Raw genomic sequence first — 18,622 nt, 5'->3', positions numbered from 1 at the left:
GAGCAGAAAAAAAGAAAATAAAAAGACATTGATGTCTCCCTCCTTTTTTTTGAAAATCTTTTAAATTTCATAACTGACTTTCCTTTCTTTATTTCCAACTTGCGGCACAAGATAGATGAGATACCATCTTCTCCCAACAGCTGTTGTTTGACAATATTGTAACTGGTCTTTCTCTATGTGTTGCAAAACCCTTCAGCTGTGTTGACCAAAAGACTGAGGTCTTATGCTTGATCTCAAAGAGGACTTAAAGACAGGTTCATGCTACTAGAATTTCAGTCAGCCCCCAAATTAGGGTGGTTTTAGGACTCCTGTGCATACAAAGCAACTTTTCCTGTAAATATGGAGTTTTTAAGGCTTGAATTGCACTTCAGATAAGTATTCTTGGTTATGCCAGGTGTCTTAAACCTTTGAATTTTTAATTTTACTTTTGCTGTCTCACTGCTCATAAGGTAAGAAGAGAATCAAATGTTAAGGAGGAAGCCATTTAGCATTTTCCTTTCTTTGAGATGCAGAAACAAGAAATGTTTCTCTACTTCTCACAGTGTATCTACCCTCCCTTGAACAGTGTGGGAACAGGATTTGGACTAGTGTCCACCAATGCTTCAGCACTGAGCTTGGAAGGAGGTTTCCCTGAGGAGGAACTTTTAGCTATATTTGGGCTTGGAACTGGCTGTCCACATCTGGGTGGAACTTGACCAAATACCGACACAGTTTACTTTTATGCTTTCTGTCTCAACAGAGATCATCTCTTAAACTCACCTTTAAAATGCAGATTTTTGGATCTGGTTTTGTTCTGTCATCTAAAGAGAAATCAAGTCTCAGTATGTGGCTAAAAGTCACTGCAGGCTAATTAAAACTGACTAATTTGTGTGAGCACAACTAATGTGCACATGGAAAGGAGAGGGGTTAATTTTAGCTGGTGATATATGTTCGTTTTGGGAGATTACAGCTGGAAAGGTTGGGATTCATGACTTTGAACAGCAACTATTCTTTTATTAGTACCATCAGTCCAAAGTTCAGTGAGGAAATAGTTTTCTAGCATTCACAGAGAGAGTTTGAACTGAACCTGCCTTCAGTTCTGGTGGGGTTTGTAAAAAAATTTGGGGTGTTTTTTTTTATTACAATGATGTACAAGTCAGTCCTGAAAGTCATACGCACCTAAACAAACTAAAAGAAGAAAAGGGCAAAGAAGCTAAAGAAATTACTCTTGCCTTCTTCCCCAGCCTTGCCAGTGAGCCAGACTACCGACTCTGCCTCCAGAGGGTTTCTGTAGTTCAACTGGTTCTTTCTGTCTCTGCACACCTTTTGCCAGCTTGTTCTCATCATTTGCTTGCTTGAAGCAGAACCTAAAATTGCTTTGAAGACATTTCTCTCAAGGATGGATCTTGAGCTCTCTGATGCTGAGCAGCAGATTGCTGTTTGTTCTCAGTACATTGGGCTGTAAATTCACTGAGAGTGACGTGGAAAATGTGTTCTTGTACATGAGCTCCCAGAGTGTCTGAGCGAGGTGTTGTGTATTCCCCACTGTCAGCATGCTGTCAATAACTTCTGGGAAAGCAGTATAAAAATAATCAAACATACAGAGCAAGGCAGAGGAGGGAATGGTACAGTTTCTGCACCTGTGAGTTAAAAATGTTTGAAAGTAATTCCTTGAAGTGATTAGGAAGTGCAGAGAATCTCATAACGATTGAGGTTTTTTCTTTTTTCTCTCTTCCCTGCCACTCCCTGCCTTCCCCATTACCCATGGTTCATGGCTTTGGTTAGTATAGCATTATGCCTATCCACAGCAGAAAAAGGTTTTTAGCCCCCCAAAATTGCCTGGTGGATGGATGAGCTTAATGTGCAATAAACTCAGCAGTGCAGATGCAAATTTAAGGTTCCTGAAAACTGAAATTTAGCTGGAGGACTGTTTGATGGGAGTATCTGTGTAGACATAGCCAGAACATCTCTCTTGATCTTACCTGACTTTAAAGATAACACAGAGTAGAGAGATCCAGCTGCTTGCAACAGTCTTTTGCATGTTGAAAAAGAGGAATTGAGAATAAAAGCAAACTCTCCTTAGGAACTGGCTTTATTTCACAGCTCTCACAGCATTTAAAGTAAGACAGTAATAGTGCACCTAGCTGATGAGACAACCACTTTCTCTTCCTTAATTTTAACTACATAAATAACTGACTCCTCTCAATGTGAATTGTCGTGTTACAAAACTGAAACAGCTTTCTAAGCCTTTCTCTATCATTACACAACAGAAAAATGCAATACCCCAGGCTAACAGAATCTGAGAGAGAAGGTTGCACAAAAAACACCAGGTCTACCAAAGGGAAGAGAGAAAGATGGGGGGAGGAAAATGTTCCTCAGCCACTTTAGATGGGTTTGTAAGGATTTATTGGGCTCAGAGCAATCTGTAGCCTAGTAAATTGGTGTTTGAAGGTGTCACAAACAATAATGTACTACATCTGGCACTACAATGTACAGGTGTCCAAAAGCTATTACAGTCCAGCCACTGCACAAAAATGGTATGAAAGAGATAGTATGACCTGTGATTGGTACCAGAAAAGTTTTTATTTTTCTGTTCTTTTGGCAGAACTATGGAAGGGGTCCCCACTCTGATAAAATGCTACCAAGAGACCAAATTAAATATTTGCACCCAGGTTCGGCAATTGCTATTGTCAGTAATAGCTCTGAGGGAAAGTAACTGCACATTGAAAGGAAGTCCTGAAACTTTTGATAGTTATGATATCACAGACTCCTGCAACAAATGGATGGTACTGTAAAATTTTTTATTGCTCTATGGTATTAGAAACTTTTAGCTCTTTAGAGAATATAAATGTTGTCTCTCTAGCCTTGTTTTATCAAAATCCACTTTTTTCTCAAATCTCTCTCAGAGCTTCCTTTCCTGCTTCATTCTGGCTACTATTATAGTACAGCACTGCTGTGGACTGAATAAATTGGCTTTCTAAGGCAGCTTTAATGAAGTATTTATTTTGTTCCCATTGAATATTATGACCCCTGTTAGTATGTTCTCTTTAGGACAGTTTAGGTAATGATATCCAGGGATACAATCATGTTAAAGTATACATACTTCTTAAAGTGGATCAGTTTCTTACACTAATTTTCCTTTTGGACTGAGGTAAAAATTTAAAACACATAAATACATGTATGTAAATCTGTTTAGTCCCTAAGAAGAGAACCTACAATTAGGGATGAACAAAAATGTTGCCAAAGTTCAAAAAGGGTATAAATCTGTCTTCTGTGTATGTGTATGTATGCGCACATACTACATATATATAGTTGCCAGCATGAAATATTTGCAACAAAACCTCCTCGGTTTCCTCTTCATTTACTAATATATTTAGCCAGCTTTTCATTTTTAGTCAAAAAAGTTCTCTCTGTTGGACAAATGATTGTTTATGACATTAAATAATTTAGGTTCATAGTGGTTACAGTGATATGTGAAAACAGAAAAGATAGTAAAGAGTGTCAGCAGTTCTGCATCTTCTCTCTGTAGAAGGGAAGTCACTTAAGGATTCAACAACAATTAAACCTGAATATTTCAAAGGAGCTAAAAGGCTTGTGGCGCCTTCCAGAAAAATCTTGTTGCAACCTTTCTCCTTAAGAAGCCTCCATATGCTGATGCTTGAGATTTTACATGGGTAAACATATAAACAATTACAAAGCTAGTGTGAGCTTGCTTTGGTGGCCCAGAGACTACCCACTAGTGTGAAAATTGAAAGAAATGTCTTTCTTTGGAGATTAGCAGATGCAGATTTACATGACAAAAATTTAGGAACAGATTAGCTACCTTATTGTGGTTACCACATAATTACTACATCCTAGGCAATTTAGGACAAAAAAAAATCAGTGAAGATTTTTGCTCTTTACCACAGTACAAAGTGACAGCATTCCTACAGGGTTGGAAAGCTCATCCATGAAAGCATGTAGATGAGGAGATCAGGATCCCTTGCACAACAGCACAAAAGCTTTTATTTACTGGTCACTTGGACAAGAAAGACATCATCCACCAAAAATAATAGAGAATAATTTAAAGCTGAAAGGGCAAGGCTTGCTTGATCCTTATCCTGATGTTTTTTGCAACATTTTCAAGAACTGACCATATAATACAGTTATTTTTTCCATCTCCCAAATGGGAATGTACCCAAAATACGTCTTAATGCATTTAATGCCTTGTTTTCACTGAAGTTAATTTCTAACAGAAAATAATTGGCAATTATCAAAAGAGACTAGTAGATTACAACAGAGTTGGTGGGGGGGGTGGTGGTGGTGGTGTTAATCTCAAGATTTAAGATTTGTTTGAGATTTTTAAATGTCCTCTCTAAAAGGACAAATTTCTCTCCTATAGAATCCACATGCGCTATGAAGAAATCAAGTGAGTGGGGAAAAAATAAGAACTAATACTTTTGCATTTATTGCTCAATTGACAACACTCATATTGTTACTTGTCAGAAGCAGGGTTTCTACCTCCCCTGCTTCCCATCCCACTTGAGCCAATCTGTTTCTTCATCCCATTTGTCTCTTTGGAAGTGTTTTTATTTACCACACCTTGTCTAGGTTACACCAAAACCAGTGTTGCACAGACACACACCAGCAGAAGTTTGCTAAAAGCTATGTTTTATTGGGATCTTCCCATGAAATACCAGTTGCATGGGAAATCAACGGTCGCTGTTGTCTGGGCAGAACTTAGAATATCTTGTGAGAGTTGTAGAGGAGACTACCCAAGTGCTGTTCTGCTCAGTCCAAAGCAGAACCCAGCTGGACTGTGATCCTACTGACTGCTCCAGCACATGCATCATCCATTGTTAGAGATTGTCACACAAGCACAGAATGGAATTATCTCCAACTCCCATTTACGAAACTTTGTCCATTTGCTGAAACCATTTCTACTGACTATCTACAAGTATCATATCAATGTCAATTCTGCAACAGGAACCACCTGGAAGGGCCAGATTCTTCACCTACATTATTTTAAATACAAAATTGGTTTTGTGACAACAGGACCAGTCTGGGGAGAATCTTCAAGACTGTCTGATATCCCCACCTAAAGACGTCCTGAAAGAGTTAGGTTCTTTGTGGTGAATGGGATGATGAGTTGAATCTGTCACATTGTCTCAGAGCAATGCTGTCTCAAGCCAGTTGAGTGCCTTGTCTATGCAGGGACATGAAGAGGAGTTGCAGGACACCAGGAGCTTGGTGAATTTAATGCAGAGTGCACACACAGAGGCAGTCCTGGTATCCAGATACATCACAATTATAGCTACAGATTATAACTTGAGTTCTGTTCTACCTCACTCATAACGTCAGGTCCATTGCTGCTGCCACATAAGTACCTTTCTGTGTTTTCCTTATAATTAATTTTGTTCAGACTAACACAGTCTATGTCAATGGTCAGCCCAGATGACTTGCTTGATGTTCTCAGAGTGATTTACTATTTGCCCTACGAAACAGAAGAGAACTTGTGATTTGCTTGGCAAGAGACATCAGCCTTTTAGCTACTAATTTAGAAATAATTTTTTCAGTAGTTTTTAAATTCATGGTTAGCAGTCCCATCACAGCATTGAGAAGGGGGAATAAAATGGTTACGAATTATGTTGATCTCCATGTTGCACATAGAAGTAGTGAAAGTGTCCTCCAGGTTGCCAGGATGGTCGACAAGTTAATGAATCAGAGTCTCAACCTTAGGAAATAATTAAATATCTTCGAATTCAGAAAAAAAAATATTTGTAGCTTTCATTTTATGGAAAAAGAAATTCTTCTGACTTATGAGAAGTGAGTAATCTATAATGTTTGTGCTTTAATCCTCTGTGGTAGCTGATGCACACACTTGTTTCAGAAACAGGTCTAGGGAGAAGTTCATAAACATCCTGGGTCTGCCCAGTGTTTAGGGATCCCACCATCAAGCTGCTCTTAGCATTGGCTACCATTTCAAACACTGGTGCACAGCAGCTGCCCTCCAAAGAGCTGGTTTGTCATGGCTCCATCCTCAGTGATGCACAGGGCAGGCCAGACTGTGGCAGGAGGATGAAAGCAGTGTTTATCTAAATTATGTTTCAACAGAAAGAAGTGTTCTTTTGGATACTTTATAAGACAACAGCCACACAAAGTCCTCTTTTCCTCAGCCAGACCCCTCTGCTGATTATTTCAGTCCAATTTTCCCTGGGAATTCTGTTTCTCTACCAGTGTTCTTTGTTTGGTTGTGTATCAGTGTACTTTGTTGTGCCAGACTGACACAAAGCAGAGCTGGCAAGGCAAAGGCTCTGCTAACTCTGTGTGTATTTGTGTGTGTGTGCACACATGTATGTGCATTACTGAAAATAAAACGACAGCTTATTTCCCTGACACTGACATTAGGATAATCTATTCTCATGTATAGAATTTATTGTTTCCTAAGCTTTTTGGACAGCAAACAAGTTTACATTTGATAGCATTAGCATAAACCTCAAATTTGGACAAAAATCTCCTGTTGTTTTTACACTGTTTGTGCCAAATTTTATAACACTACCTTTAATAGGATTTGTCTTTCTGGTGGTAACTGAGGAGAAAGCTTAGGATTTTGATTAGAAAACATCTTAAATGTTTTCAAACTGGGAGTCTGTGTGTGATATCTGTGGCCACCTGCTCGGTATTTATAGCAATTAGAAATTTTACCATAATTAGAACTCATAATTACTTATGCCCAAATTTTCAGGCAAGAGCTTCTCTAGGTCTGTGATTTTTTAGTGCTTTGGAAAGATCTAAAATTATTTCACGAATAAGAACTTTCTGAAGGATGCTCAGTTTATGCGTTGTAGGACTGCATAGCTTTAACTTCCATTGGCATTGCTTCTTGTTTGGAAGAGAAAGGCCTTCAAAGACAGAATAAATGATCATGTGACAAACACTGAAATATCATGTTCTCACACCTCTCCTCATTTCCCCAAACCCTTCTCAAGGACCTCATGCCCCCTTTCTCATTTATCTGTACAGATTTTATGTGAAAAGTGTACCTGAGAGATAAGAGTAAGTCAGAGTTCATAGCATTGATGGCTACTCAGAAATGTCAGGGGGTCAAAAATGGTAAATTTCAATAAGCATTTAGAGACTGAGTGTTGCTATGGCTACCTTACAGACTAAAAAAGCCCCAAAATAACAACTCAGAAAAGCCCCTCCCCCAAATGAGATTACATTAAACCCTGACAAAGTTTGCATGATGTTGACTTGGCTTTGCTATTTTCCCAGAGAAAGCTTTGTATTAAATAATCAACTTGTTAAAAGAATGCAATTTCCATTCTCATTAGCTCCAGTTCCCAACTGTATACTTTAAAAAGCAGCATGGCCATTTTCTGTACACAATCTTAAGTAATTCTTCTAATTTTAATGGGATTCAAAAAGTCCTTCTGATGGTGGTTTTGAACCCATACTAACTTGTGGAATGAACCCTGGAGTTATTCTCTTTTTCTCTCAAAGGAATTACTCTTCTGAGCATAGGAGTTAATACAAAACCTGGTGGAAAAACTCTTAACTCATAGTCTGATTTTCCTGTTGATTTCTCTAATATACTTACTGAAGTCCTATGTGAGAACACAACTACTGAGAAGAGAATTTGATAAACTTCAAATTTAAAAAAGTCTCATTTAAAGGAAAATTTTTTTAAGACACGTCAGCAGTTCTAGAGAAAGATTCTTATTTACAGAAACATGGGAAGTCACAGAATCATAGAATGACTTGGGCTGGAAGAGATCTTAAAGATCACCTGATTTGAACCCTCTATCTCTATGTAAAGACTTGGCTTAAAAAATCTGATACAGAGAAGTGATGTGAACCTTCATTAAACCTGGCTAGTGTGAAGAGCAAAATGTGATGGTAGAAGGGGGCAAGGTCTCATGCCTTATAGCCAATTATGAATTTAGGAGCACTGACTAAGACATCTAAATTTGTAAATCTGAGCCTAGTTGTAATGCTTCAAACACTACCATAGTGACTGAGCTTACACTATGAAGTTCTAGGAACACAGAGGAGAAAACCACAACTCTAAATAACTGATTTGGCTTATAAAATGAAATAACCTTTTCTTAAAATACAAAATCGCAATTTATGGACACCTGTACCTATTGTAACAAACAGCTTTGGTCACATGTATGACATACTGGTTGGTCCCTGCTGGTATGGCAGTATGACACCTCAGTATAGCCAAGCAAGTCATTTGGGAGTATTGGCTTACTTAGAGATCTAAAATACTGTAAGAAACTGGACAAAAGAATGAAAAGTAATATTTATATTTGATAATAACATTTCCAAAGTAAAGTCTTTTAAATATTATCCTGGACTTTGATGATGTTTGTAAACATATTTTTAACAAAATTACAGAGTAGGTTTTGGAGAAAAGCACACAGAAAAGCTCCTCAGAAGTAGTAGTTAGGAATATATTTGGAATTTGAAGTCAGAGTTATTTTAAAGAGATTAATTTTCTTTGTGCACCATATATGTGACTGATACTTCTGACAGTGTAAAGGTTAGTTTTATTGACATACTTGTCAAGAATGTTCAGAACACTTCCTGTGCATGCTGTAACTCCTTTAATATACTCTGCTATTTATGTCAAACAGGCTAATGAAACAGGCTGTTACCATTTAACAAAACGTAGTTTAGTGAGATTTATCCTGCTGAAGAAATTTCACTGTGAAGTGAATATGTAGTTGAGGGTTCAAGTCACAGAGACCCCTTTTAATAACTTAAATAAGTCATTGCACCAGAGCACCTCTCATCAATGAGTGGTCAAAGATTTACAGAGTGACAAACCATGCAAGCAACTAGAAGCTGCATTACTGTGATCATTATGTCACAAGTTGCTGAGTTTATTTCCTGTAACTTGACCCAATAAACATGCATACACAGGAGAATGAACTCGTTTAAAACAGAAAGCACCTGTCACTGTGTCCTGTTTGAGAGCGTTGTTAAGGATGGACTGGAAGAAATGGATGATGCTAAATCAGGGTGAAGGCCACTGAGAAATTTCCTACTTCTCCCAGGGTTAAACAAAAATGCAGAAAACCGCATGCTAGTTTTCCTCACAGTTATGGGTTTAGTAGAATAGTCTAGGAACTGGAGATGTAAGATTTACTGTGGTCTTCTCTTACATGAAGGCTGCAATTCCTCTGTGATATTTTCTATTTCATGCCTTCCTAGTTATGTTTGGATTCATTGAACACGAAGCCTACGCGCTTAGGCCTGAAATGACTGTGTGCTGAAGTGATGTTGCTAATTGTTATTACTGTTGCTAATGGCTAAAGAAAAACCAGTAGACTCACAGGAGGAAAGAAGGAAATTGGTATTTTAAGCAGACTAATGCAGATTAAAACAGAGTTAATAAGCCTCATGTGAAAAGCTTATATTTAAATTACAAATGTCATTTTCTTGTGGAAATTAGCATTCCATTTGAAGGCCTGTTTGCTTGTGTCTTTGTATAACTAAAGGTGGACTATATTTAGGGCATTCGTGATAAGAACAGAAGAGAGAAAAACCATCATGAAAGGTTTTCTCTTTGCAAAGATCCTTCATGTTTACATCTATTAGATCAATATAATTTACATCATTAATATGTTTATACAAAATGAAAAGTTAAAATTTTATGTGTTTTTTTCCTGATTATCTATCTCCTTGTGCTGCAGGAGACTTTGCAGATTTATTTTCCCTTTGCATGTGGAAATATGAGTATTAATTAGGCTTAAAATGTACATATTTTTGGGTATTTTTTTATTTATTATTTTATAAGTGTCCTGCAGAATTTTGGATTCCAGAAAACAGCAGAATCACATTTATGATGTTCTGCTTATGTAGAAGCATGGAAATAACTTGTATATCTGATATTATTTACAGGATTTCAGAAGCAAATCCACAGGGAGACAAAACACAAAGTGGGGACACTATAGGCCAGTGAGAGAGCAGCTGTTTAGAAAAGATTTCTGAGAACAAGTTTGCTATTGTCCAAATAACTGTCTCATACAATAGCAAACACCAGTGCTCAGAACAAGTAGAGAGAAAACTTGCCCAAGAAATATAGAAGAGAAATCCCTGAGGACTCACTCCCTGGGAACTGGAGACTCTCACAGGCAAAGTCCTCATGGAAATGAATTTTCACAACAGTGCTATTTTTAAAACTTCAAAACGCATTTTTCAGAATTTCTCTTAATGCGCTGTTGGTGGCTTAAGATCTTTCAGAACAGTGTGGTTGATGAGAAAGGAGAAGAGGATAAGAGAGTAGAGAAGAGAAGAGGAGAGGAGAGAAAAAGGGGGAAGAGAATAATTTAGAGGATTTGTCTTAGCTCCTTTTCTCTGCCTTAGAGTACATGCAAGCATCTCAAAATATTTTTATTTTCTGACATGCATTCACATGCAAGATGAATGTATACCTTAAGATACTTTAATGCAATTTGCATCAGTCAATTGAAAACGAAAGGTGCATCGTCTGTCATGCTCTTGTATGGTGCTCTGTATGAACAGTAGCTGGATATTTCTCCACAGCAGGGCACACTAACTTGACAGACGTGCCTTACTTCTAAAAGCATTCCGTTTATTCTCTGCTGGCAGATGGCCAATTGGCCAGAGAAGAGTTTCAGAGCTGAAGACCTCTGAGTCTGCAGAGCTGCAACAAGTTCCTTTGCTGTATTCCCCCTCTCTAGATGAGGTGAATCAGGTTCAGAATTCCCACAAAGCATTTACCTATTGGTGGTACAAGAATCTAAAAGAGCACAGAGAATTAAAAAACATGTTATTTATCCAGTTACTGCTTGCAGCAGATTGTAAAAGCACATCAATCAATCAAAACAAATGAAAAATATTTTTCCCTCTGTAAATACATGCTACTTAGAGAATTCTGAGAGAAATTCCTGAAACAAATCAGTACAGCAGGATGTTTTATAGAGAATTAAAACCAACTTGTAGCAGGATCACAATATCAATAGACTACATGATGGTAGAAGACATCTCAGTACTCTGTGTGACAGTGGTAAACATTTTAATTCTTGTAAGGGATGATCATATGATATGGATGATATTAAAGAGGTTACTCAATCTAACTTTGACAACCATGTTTTGGGGTATATAAATGATGTGACATGAGCACCATTTCTCTCTTCTCTGATGAAGAATTGTGCCAGTATTCTCTACATACTCTGTTGAGTCTACGAGATGTTTCAGTTTTGCAAAAGGTACAAAGGAATGTAAGAGAAACCCTAAATAAGTAGCATTGTTGATATGTGGCTATAAAGAAGCTGACCTATTATGCAGAATAGGAACAATAACCTGGTTTGTTATTTAGAAAAGAAAATAGAGACTTGATATTTTATTGTGCACAGGTTGTTACTCAGGACTGCTTTGGTTAGTGAGGAGAATGCAAGATGACTCTGGAATAGCAATTGCATTACAAGTACTAGAATTGCACTAGACAGATTTATGAAGCTGATAAGAATCTGTCACGCTGTTTAATATGTTAAATTCTAGGAGATGAAGTTGAGACATAATTTTTACTGAGTTCTGTGTTTGATTTCCATTTTAAAATTGGCTCCATTTATAATCAGGTCTATCTCCACCTTTCCCTTATCCTTCATCTGGGCACAAACCAATCTCTTCCCATGCTTTCCCCATCCAACAGCTCACAGGACTGACCCTATTAAGCCTCTGTCTGTTCCTTGGCCCTACTTAATCAATCCTAAGAGCTGTTCCTTGCCTGAAATCCCCTCCCTATGTTGTTGTTTTTCTTTCTTTGCACTGAAGAACAAAATAAGTGGACAGCACAGGCACTTTCAATGGTTAAAACTGGTTCTTAAGGAGCTATGTCTCTGATTTCATAAACAGGCCTGCAGGAAAAGGGTCCTATGCATGCTCAGCTGTTCCCAAGGTTCTGGATGAAACATCAGTCAAGGATGTCACTTTTCTTGATGAAGAGGATTTTTTCCTTTTCCTACTGATGCACTGTAGAATTGTCTTGGGGATCTTGTTCAAAATTAGAGTGGTTTAAGATGAAATATTGATCTGTTTTCTTATTATAAAAAATAAAAATGTTTTCCCTAAAAGACTATAGCATTTCAGTGATTTTTGAATGAAACTAGATATTTTCAAAATAGAGAAATATTTAATTGTATGGTTTTGAATTGGCATAACTATATTTTCACTAATTTTAGGCAAAAATGCAGCATCAAAACCATGGATATTTGGACAAATTTTCTACTGTGATTTTTCCTTAGAAACAGAGAATACAATTGCACCATTGCAAGAGAGAAAGGGAAAATGGACAAAGTCCATGTTACTTGTAGAGTTTATTGATGCATACCATAGCATCAAATGTTAAATTGGTTTTGGGGAATGCAGTGTTGAATTGCATTTGGATTTGTGTTGGAATGCAAAGCGCTCTTCCTGCAAACACTGACATGCAGGTACCAAGAGAATAAAGCTAGGAAGATGTGGCCCATTATGAAAAGAAGCTCAGTACTGAGGTGTGAAAATGCTCATCTCCAAAAAAAGCTTGATGATGTAATCTTATAGTAGTGTGCAAGAATGCTTCAATCTGTAAACCAGTATTGTCCTGGGACACCAGGACACCAGAAATCTGAATATTCTAATGTTTATTGCTGTAAATTTAACAGATGTATGCAAGTGACTAATGATTAATCCTAACTCAACAGCTATTAAATGGAATTCATTGAAATGCACTTAAAAATAAATATTAGTGCCTGGGCTATCTTAATCATAACTCTGAGAATGCTACCTCAAGTTGGAATTTTTCTGTGGGAGACAGGTTCATTGGTGGGAAGTGAGGAAAATGCTGTGATAAGATAAAAAAGAGAAAGCAACAACTGACAAAAAGAGTTGTTGAAGAATCAGAGAAAATATTACAGTGGAAAGGAAGAAGGCAAGGACGCTTATGCTAATAAGTAAACAAATAAGTAAATCTCCCACCAAAGACAAGCCCAAACCCAAAACAAAAGAAAGAGTAGAGAGAGAGAGAGAGAGAGAAGTCTGAGGAAAAATGAGGCCACTGTGCAGAAGGTTGTGTGAAATGATGGAAACAGAACGGAAAAGGATCTGCAGACAGAAGGCAGAGCAGAAGGGAAAGAACTGAAGATACACACCATCAGAAAGAGGAAGATCTGTGTGACTGGGGACTCTTTGCTAAGAAAAGCTGACAAGCCTGTCATCAGACCAGCCCTAGAAAATGGAGCAGTGTGCTGTCAGAGTCACAGCCACAGCAGCTGGGGATAAGATGATCTAGCAAGAGGGATCCAGGTGATGCACTGCCACTTTATTGCTGGGATCAGTCCAGGAAAATATGGCAGAAAGAGAAAGGCAAAAGACTTCTTATAAAAAACCAAAGCAAGCAAGCAAGCAAGCAAGCAAGCAAGCAACCGAATATGGGATCCTTAGAACAGCCACAGTTTCTAGGTAAGATTTGACATGATGAAGGATTGGTGTCATAAAGAAAATCTGCAGATGTTCAGTCACTAGGATTCACTGCAAACTTCTTGAAGGGTGGCTATTCCAGAAAATTAGGCTCCAAAAATAAGACTGCTGATAAAAAAACCATTCAATCATGACTTTGGATCTACGGAAATTGTTTGAGGTAGAAGATCATCAAATAACCAGGTTTAAGGTGAAAGAACATATTTGAGCTTTGGAAATTTTTTTTTCAAATGAGAGATTATTTGAAGCTTCTACTGCTTCTACAGTATTTTAACAAGATAGAGTGGTATCTCCAATAGTGTGTTGTGAGTCCCTCAGCTGGGAAACCCTGACTAAGCAAGGAAACACAACAAGGATCCTGATCATGACATTGAGTAGAGCCCTAGCAGCAATGACATTGAAAACATGTCCTGAAAACAACTCCTGAAAAATAAACTTCCCTCTCCCTGTGAATTATAAACCTGAAGTGCAGGTGTTACAATTCAGATGTGCCAGGTGCCCGTTGTGAGATGCCACATTTCTTTCTCAGGAAGTAATTCCACTTAAACATAATGAAAATTATTATATATTTTGAAACCATCAACATTGGCATCTACTTTGAGTCCAAGAGGTTTAGAATGACATTTTCCTTTCTGGATAAAATTTGAAGGTGATGGAAGCTGGAAGATGCTGTATGCAGGAAGGGCTAAGGCAAGAAGAAAAAACAAATATTAAAGAAATGTGCAAGGGCATTTGCTGAATATAAGTACAGAGGTCTTTTCTTCTGGAGCTCACATAAGTGGTGCTTTCTCCATGTGTACTTTTTTCTAAGTATCTCACAGCAGAAGAGTTTTTTTCAGCCAGCATCTTTTGGCTGTCTTGAAGAGCAACTACAGCATTCAGTATGTCATGTTCCCTATGGCTCAGTGGCTTTGTGGGTGGTAAGTCTATCTCACATAATGTTTGTCTACTTAACTTAACTGAGCAACCATCTAAACCACTTTTGATGACTCCTGAATGACAGTTGTACTTGCTGTGTTTAAAAAAAAAGGTTTTTTTCTCCCCATCATTATTTTGTTTGTGCCAGGCTTGTTTTGACCTTAACCCCATCTATGCCAAGGTGAGAAGTAGCAGCTATGGACACCTCTCCTGTAAACCTCCTGACAGACAACAGGTATGCATCAGGAATCACAGGAAGCAAAAAAATCTAATGGAAACAGCACTGATTGAATCTACACAGGTATTTTGCTTCAGGTCTCCTCTTGTTTCTTGGCTTGTGTACAGAGAGGTTTTGCTGTGCATAAACTAGAATCCTCTTTGAGGAAAACTAAACTTCAATGCCATGTTGCTCTTATTTGGCGTTTTCAATACAAATTTCTCCTTGACCTTCAATAAATCTGCATCTGTGTACAGTGATGTATAAGGCTGTCCAGGATGAGGTGGGTTTATCCATCAAAGTCTCTAATGTTCTTTTTATCCTGTCCCAGGACTGTTCCTGCTTCATAATATACAGCATTTGCCCTGGGTGTGGATGACCTGAATACTAAGCATGTAGAGGATCAGAACTAGCTGTTGTCATGCCTAGTTGAGGGATTTGGTTCCCAATCTGTCTCAGTTACATGTCCAAACCAGTAGGATAATCTGACAAGTTTCCTTCTTCCTCTCATTTACTACAAAAATTATCTTGTGGCTGAGCAGTGTTTCAATTTCCCATGCAAATTTAAAGTCTGACAGGCTACTTATTTCCCAAGGGGCAGTTCCCACACACATCTGTTCAGGTGTGAGGGACTCAAATACTGCTCACATCTCCAGTGTCTTCAGAGCTGAACTAAACCCTGCTAGACCAGTATTTGCCTGCTGCAGTACAGTATCTTTAAAAAACATATTATACCCTTTATCCAGTGTTTTATGTGTTCTCCATATGTTTAGATGTCTATTAAGTGCACATTTGTAGCTTTGTTTTTTACTTCCTGTTTAATACAATGTTAACAGTTCAGTCCTTCCCTGGATTTTCTGCTTGCTTTAATTAACAGAACAATAGAGATGAATGTCTTTTCTATATTATCCAAACCAATACACTTCCAGTAGGTTTGATGTAGTTTTTGGGGCTGTTTTTTGTTTCTGTTTTGTTTTGGGTTTTTTTGGTGTGTGCATTTTTTCTTTTTTATTTTTTTTCCTTTTTTTGTTGTTGTTTTGTTTTGGTTTCAGGTTTCTTTGTTGTTTCGGGGTTTTTTTTGGGGGATGCATGTGGTTTTGTTTTGTTTTGTTTTTTTTCCCTATAAGTGTCACTAAATCTTTATCTTTTGACCAATACACAGGACCATGATGAATTATTTCTGCTGAAAGGCAAACTGCTGATCTGAGTCAGGTAATTCTCCACCACAATCTGTTCCTGTTTAAAAGACTGTACATGGATTTCTGAATGCAGTGCAAACTGTTTACTCTTGCACAAGTTCTTTTGTATGTTCTGCTCTGCTCCTTGTAGGGTTGCAGTTATCAGGCAGCTAAGCATTTTCCAGACTGCTGTAGGGTAGTGTTCTCATCCTGTGATGCTGAACTGACTGCCCTCTTCCCATATTCCCTGCGTGTATCCTTCCCTTGTCAGGGCCAGCCTCACGACCATTCTTTCATTGCAACTGCTTTTTTTTTCTGCCAAGAACAGCAGCACAGCACTATAACCAAGAAACCACTTCATCCTGGTAGATACTTTCAATTCAGGGTTGTTGGTATTAAATCAATGGACTGTTGGATCACTTCACACAGAGGGAAGGAAGAGCTCAGGACTGGCATGTTGCCATCTTTCACATGAGTAGCACCAAATTACTAAAATGTAATTCCAGCTCATTTTGATTAGCATGGCTTAGACTTGGATGGAATTTGATGACTTGAGACTTCCCCCTGCCTTCCCTTATTGCTGTATCAAGGGATGTCTGGGGATTATTCGCAGACACCTGTTAGGCTGAAGAAAACCTGTCCTCAATTAAGATCAATGACTTGCTGATAGTCATTAAACCCTTTCAGAAAAATTCCTCCAGCTCCATTTTGCACATCACCTACATGGAACTCTAAATTGTAGAAAACCTATACAATCGATCTATATAATGAAAGTGTTATAATAGTAATATTACTTATAAAAAAGCACCTGAAATTGGTATAAAAATCAGTCTTCTGACAAGAAATCAATTTAAAAGGCTAGACAGTACTGATGGAATCAAGGAATACCCTTATAGTGTTTGGTTGCATCCAGTGTGAGATTACCTTCTTCTCAGCCAAGTTGAATGTTACTTATTTCACTCAAAATGCTCCCAGAGAAAGCTTCTCTTGTGCCATAGTGCTTAGTTATATTGCTTTTTCCTGGACACAGTTCTGCTCCCTGGCGTTTTTTAGATACTGTACATGCTGGTTTAACACCAGATGGGTATTAAACCCCAAATAAGCCTCTTGTCTTTATCTGCCCCTCTCCAGCGTGAAAAGGACAAAGGCAGAGATGATAGGTTGAAATAACAATTTACTGGAAGCAAACAGCAATGGAATGAGAAATGCACAGTTAAGGACAATATTAATAACAGAAATGTACAAAAGCGAGGGTGTATTACAAGGGTGTTTACCCCTTGACTTAGTTCTATGTGACTGCTGGGGTCACGCAGTCGTGGTGGTGGATATTTTCTGTGGCTTGTTCTCCCTGTTGCTGAACCCAAGACAACAGAAAACAGAGACTGACAAGCCCCCCACAATCCAGACTGCCCACACTGCACTGCCTGCTCCTGGACAGCTGGGCTTGGCTGTGCTTGGTAGCATTTGGCTCGACTCAGCCCTGCCTCTTGGCTGGCTTGGGCTCAGCTCTGATCCTTTTGTCTTGGCTTGGGCTTGGTTCCTTTCAACTGCATCTGCAACACAGCTGTGCTCTCCCAAAGAACTCTAGGGGATGGGAATGGATGAGCTGGTGGGAGAGCAGAGTCCACAGGGCTGCTCCCAGCAACTTCCCCGAGGAAGAAACAGAGCAAAATGGCACTGCATCCAGAGTGGATCACTGCCCCTGAAGCCATGCCCCCATGATGACATAATGGCATGGTGGCCACGGCCACATAGCTGTAGCCTCATCCCCACGGTGCCATGTTTGCTACCATGGCCCAAGGGCACACCGTATTTGTTGCCATGGCCTCAAGGCACATCATGTTTGCAACCATGGCCCAAGGGCACACCATGCTTGTTGTCACAGCCGAAGGGCACACCACGTTTTTTGCCATGGCCCAAGGGCACACCATGTTTGTTGTCACAGCCCAAGGGCACACCATGTTCGTATCCATGGCCCCAGGGTCATGCCTCATTGTGCCTGCTCTGCTGTGACAGTGCATTGCACACACCTCAGAGTCCTGGCACCTTGCTACCCTGTGCATCTATACAGCATGGTTGCAGGCAAAGCCAGAGTGCTCAGGCTTTTCCAAAAAGATTTCTGTATGGAAAAAGATATGTTCTGGAACACACAAATTCAGGAGTCCTATACTCTGCGTGGCATTTCTTCCTAATCCAGAGGTGTGAATTTTCTATTTGGAAGAATATTATCTGGTATGGGAAGTATTTTTGAAATGACGTCCCATGAAGACTTCTGCATGTACAGTAGTTTCACGAATACAAGCCGTACGGAGTATAAGCCGCACCCCCGGTGCCTCGACAATGTTGCTGTCTTTGTCAATAGATAAGCCGCACCCCGAATATTAGCCGCACTTTCGTTCGTAGCGAGAATCCGTGCGCAGCTTTCACAAATTGGCCAATTAGTAACAGGATCGCAGCATAGTGGGGTTTACTGGCTCGGGGCGGGGCCAGGCAGGCTCGGCCCGCTCATGGTTGCCGACGGGGCCGGGTGGCCCAGCTCAGCGCCACGGCTCGGCGGGGCTGGCTGGGTGGTGCTGCCGCCGCCGCCGGGCTCGCTGTCCCCCCTCTCCCGTCAGCACCGCCCCGCTGCCGCATTTGCTCGCCCTGCCGGCAGGGCAAACACCGCCGCCGCTGCCAGGCATGCCGGTCGCCCCGCGCCGCGTTTGCTCGCCCGGCCGGCAGGGCTGCCACCGCCACCGGGCTCCCTGGCCTCCCTCTCCCGTCAGCACCGCCCCGCGCCGCGTTTGCTCGCCAGACCGGCAGGGCTGCCGCCGCCGCCAGGCTCGCCGACCGCCCCCTCCTGTCTGCACCGCCATCGCGT

The sequence above is a fragment of the Catharus ustulatus genome, chromosome 1, assembly GCF_009819885.2.
Source record: "Catharus ustulatus isolate bCatUst1 chromosome 1, bCatUst1.pri.v2, whole genome shotgun sequence".
NCBI lineage: Eukaryota > Metazoa > Chordata > Aves > Passeriformes > Turdidae > Catharus > Catharus ustulatus.
The sequence above is the reverse complement of the archived record's forward strand: the minus strand, read 5'-3'. Positions refer to the sequence as shown.